We start from the raw sequence: 4,959 nt of genomic DNA, 5'->3' as shown, positions 1-4,959 counted from the left end.
CGGGATGACGACAAGGTTGGTAACCCAAAAGATATTGCGGGGTAAATCTTTGTTCCTGGTGGAGGAGTGGATGAAGCTCAAGGACCCTCCTGTGGCGAAGGCACCGAGGGCGGTGGTGCGGTGGTGCCCTGCTGGTGAGGGATGGCACAAAGCAAATGTCGATGGAGCCTTTCATGCGGGATCTGGCACTGGAGGCTGCGAAGTGGTTCTCAGGAATCACCATAGGGAGTTCCTAGCGGGAACTTGCCATGTTTTACCCTCTGCGCTGGATGGTGAGCATGCGGAGGCGTTGGCATGCAAAGGTGCCCTGGAGCTAGCAAGGGATCAGGGTTCTACCAAGGTTCGTATGGAGTCCGATTGACTGAGCACGGTGGCAAAGCTGGGAAGTAGCGAGATTGACCGTTCGGTGCTTCTGGAAGCTTCTGCTGATTACCAAATTAGTCATGTTCGGCGTTCTTGTAATGGTGTGGCGCATGTCTGCGCTAAAGAGGGCTGTGATAATAAGGTCTGTAATGTTTGGGTGGGTTCTCCCCTGAGCTGGTTAGGAACCTGGTGGCATCGGATTATGCCGTTTTAAATTAATATAATCATAGCTTTGATCTCAAAAAAATCCTTGCATTTGAATCAATAAAAATCGAAAATTTGAGCTAATGCACAATTCAAGACTATTGGGTGAAATTATCGACTACCAGACCGAGTTGCAGCGAAATTTAACTGAAATTTGGCCGAAATATGAGTTATCAGACGGAAAATCGGCCGAAATATCAGTACCATCATAAATCTACCCATATGCAAAAAATTATCCGTTACCACCCGATTTGAGATTAATCGGACGATAAATTGTTATCTCGACCGATTTTTTAAACATTGGAAATGAATGCAAAGAAAACTAGAAAAGGTTCCATATGAGTGTATTTATTGTCGGACATACCTGGGCATTGTTCAGGCCGGGCGGGTTCGGGCTTTTGGCCATTCCTAACAAAACCCGGCGCAAAAATCCAGCCCCAGGCCCGGCCCAACCCGAACGTCGGGCCTAAAATTTTGGCCATGGCCCATTGCAACTACCCATCGGGCCTTGAACTGGGCCTCTTCCCTAATTGACAGAATTTTCAAGCCTAGGCCCGGCTCGGCCCGATCATCGGACCTAAATCTTCAGCACATGCCCAACACATAGGCATGCTCGGGCTGGCTCAAGCCTAGGAATTTTGGGCTGGCTAGGCTGCCCATGGCTAGGTATATCGTCGGATCTTTTGAGATACTAGACCATCAAGGCGCGCGTTGCTGCGCCCGTCCTTAGTAAAGAAAATGGAGACAATTTTAACAATGTTAGGTAAACTGTCTGAACAATCAACACAATGTCTCAAAATAGCTGGGACATTTGCTCAAAAATTTAGTACATAGATCGAAACATGAGAAAATAATGCAAGTAGTGGCCATGTCACTAAGCAAAACAAATGATTATACAGATTTTCAATGAGTTGACAAAACAATATGAAGCAAGAAAATAACATATATACAAACAGATCGATATTCATTTTTTTACATCAACAAACTCGCTATTTCACTTCATTTCTTTCTTTGAGATGTAAATCATGAATAGTCCCAGATTGCTAGTTTTGTAATATCATACCAACTTGTTATACAAACTCAAGTTTTATTACAGAAAGGGAACATCCTTTAAAGGACTTTCTAAAGTTTTGTAACTATATTGAAGATGCAGTCCCCGAAACCTGAAATGTTCTTATAAGTCTACAATGGAATTGACCAAGTAAATTTACCAGAAAAGATCCTAGAGAATCACAATAGAATACAGCAATTATAAATGCATTGCAAAATCACAACTAAAGAACTGGCCACTAATTTAGAATAACCAGTTGAGGAGCAATACCATGATGAATTGATAGAAGGAATTGGCTTATCCCTTAATGCACATCAACAACTGCTATAGAAGGAAAAAAAATAGATAACAATCAAAGAAGGAACTAAATAAAACAACGCAATTGTGTATTCATTCAAATGAAAAGTGATACCACCATATCATTGTTCCAGTTATGTGAAGCTTAATCAATCTAGATAAATTTATTCTAAATACCAAAACAAAGAATAGAATGCAACATATGAGATATCGTGGCAAATCTGTAAAAAATAGCAATTATGTGTTGATGCATTCTATCATACTTACCGATTAGGATGGTCTGCATGCAAGGGGAACTAAAAATAAACCTGCTACAGCTCAGCAAATTTCCTTGGTATAGATACATAGGCAACAACAAACAGAAAGGGATATAGGGAAAACATAATCATTAATGAGGGATACTATACTTGATAAGCAATCAAACTCTCTTTTGCATTTTTAGTTTCACCCCCTTGTTGCCCGAATAAACGTTTTGCACAAAGAGAATAAAATTAATAGCCGAGTAAGTATACCTGTCTTGAACGATATGTACAAGTGAAATCAAAATAACTGTTCCTGAGCAGAGCATGCAAGCTCCTAGCAAGGAGAACTTAAGAACCTGAAATGCAGAAAATTCACGCCATACTAAGAGGGAGGTGATAGCTCTGAAATTTATCAATGAACTAAGAATGAAGAATTGTGATTCTACATCTGAACGGACATGCAGAGAATGAAAAATGTCCAAAACAACACATATATGCTCTTACATTGAGGAAAGTGAAGTGTATCTAGGAAAAGTGCGTAGACATGGTAATCATCACCCGTGGCCACATAAAGACCTAAGAGAAAGCAAACATCCAAAAGGATGATTTATAAGTTTTTTTTCCAGAGACACGTTGTTCACTATTACTTGTGCCACCTAAACAATGAAAGTTTAGGAGTACAATAAAATTTCAAGGCGAGATCTCAGTCTGAAATATATGATGGTTTATAATCAATTAATACAACAAGTTGGATAAATATTATTAGACTATCAGTTTTCAAACATAATATTTCTCCTTTGCCTCCAATTAAATAATGCTAATGGCACATTAACTAAATCAATAGTAAAACAAATAAGAGATATCATAGGTACTGTCCAGTGGCATGTTCCAGGATGACAGCGTCCGCCACTATCATTGCTATTTCTGGCTTGCTACTCTGTTGTCTATTCAACCTGAAAGGATTTCAAATGTACAAACATATGATTGTGCAGAAGACATGCACAGAAGTATTACCAGCCAAGCAGGTAATGAAGCTCCACACTCAGATACTGATGTCCATTACAGTTTACCCATATGTAACGACCTTGGATTGCTAATTTTTGGTGATTTCACAAGTGATATATCCAGCCCGAGATATTATAATGCACGACAAGGACCAGGCCTTGCACTATGTGCCCAATCACACCCTAGCCTTATATGGCCTTACAATAGCGTGGATCATGTGACTTCTTCTTTCTCCATTGCTTTGGTAATCTTTTTCTAATGAAAAATATAGAACACCATCACAGTTATATCAAAGATTCCTTAGTTTGTGATGCTTTTTATTTGATCAAACATAAACATAATTAATTGCCACAAGATTGCACGCCCTGAATTTGCAATGCTGTACATATCATACACTCCGAGAAAGCTAGATATCATGGAAATTAATGATGTAACAGTGTGTGAATAAACTTTCAGAGAGAATTGAGCAGGGTTATATGATAAGTATGTAAAATGGATCATGCAGAAGAAAATGAAAGAACTACTCCAAGTGGCTTACCAAATGCATAATAATATTAGATATTCACACGCTATGGTTCAGATATTATAATTAATTTGCTTCCTAATGAATAAGAAGAAAATGAATAAGTTTCTAAGTCATTCTTTCAAACATCTGGTTGCAGCTAATAATTTATATAGATTGCATAGCATGTATTTTTCAGAGGTCAAACTAAAATGGTGGATCAGTTTAAACTGAACAACATCAGACGTATATGTTGTGCGATCTGAAAGAAACCTCCCATGCATATATCCTCTGCATTGAAAGGACAGGTGAATCCAAATTATAAAGGAGGAATCAGCCATCAGGCATGGATTTTGATGCAGTCGCACACATACACCTCGAATTTCACGTGCTACTGCGTCTGTGACTGCCTAGGCAGGCCAGTGTTGTTGCTACTTGCTATCGAAGAATACCATGACGGCCACCACGAGAATCTTGAGTGCCCAGCAGCCTATGTTGTGCACAGAATTGCACATCGTCCGCCCAACCAGCACAAAAACCCGATGTCACACCTCGAAAATTTGTCGATTAAGAGTTCACACCTCCACATACCAGATAGCGGTGGCGAAACCGGGGAGGGAGAGGTACAGAGGTACCTGGTGGGCAAAGTGGTAGTCTGGTAGAGGGCTTGGTTGCCGGAGGAGTGGCCGTTGCCTAGCCTTGTTGCCGTCACGGAGATGGCTGGGCGGTTGCCCGAACTGGTTCCCTGGCCGCGCGGGTGGGCATGGCGACAACACTAGGGCTCGCCTGATGCCGCGCGAGATAGGCGAGCATCCAGGGCAGGGATGCGTTCCAAGCTACTCGATGCAGAGACCTGGAGCTGGAGGAGGCGCCGCCGTTTGGGATCGTGAGCACCAGCGGTCTTGTGGAGTCGTGGAGGGGATGAGACGCTAGCTAGGGGAGAAAGGCAACGAAGTGGATTTCTTTTGGGCTCGTGGATCGTTTACTATGATGGGTTGCAGCGAGGCCCAAATAACCAGGAGCTACCGAAGTCGATTTCTGGAGTAGCAGCCCGGTAAGGAACGCTGGCCCGTCTAACGCGATGGAAGGAAGATCGGACGGTACAGGTTTCCAAAGCGCTGTGAGGGCTCCTAACTCGTTCCATTATACTGTTAACTAATGGCCGAGCTGGCAATCACATCATGCGCGCGTGCCCAAGTGACTAAATCGACAACTGTACATTGCCGACATCGGTATACATATGTTGTTACGGGGCTCGAGCACTGCGACAAGGTGAAAGGTGGAGCAGTGTTCAA

General features: G+C 42.1%; 1 long non-coding RNA gene across 2 annotated transcripts; it reads right to left on the bottom strand.

Moving 5' to 3' along the window:
* Positions 1–1,478: 1,478 nt before the first annotated feature.
* On the bottom strand, positions 1,479–4,604 carry LOC124692230. 2 transcript variants are annotated; one of them, XR_006999420.1, is made up of 3 exons: positions 2,662–4,604; positions 1,889–2,513; positions 1,479–1,730 (listed from the first exon to the last, which is right to left on the bottom strand). It is a non-coding gene; the product is annotated as an uncharacterized LOC124692230 (long non-coding RNA). The 2 variants fall into 2 exon arrangements; XR_006999419.1 differs by having other exon boundaries at positions 1,479–2,513.
* Positions 4,605–4,959: the final 355 nt, after the last annotated feature.

Source organism: Lolium rigidum, chromosome 2, assembly GCF_022539505.1.
Source record: "Lolium rigidum isolate FL_2022 chromosome 2, APGP_CSIRO_Lrig_0.1, whole genome shotgun sequence".
Lineage (NCBI taxonomy): Eukaryota > Viridiplantae > Streptophyta > Magnoliopsida > Poales > Poaceae > Lolium > Lolium rigidum.
This window is presented reverse-complemented; position numbering and strand designations above follow the sequence as displayed.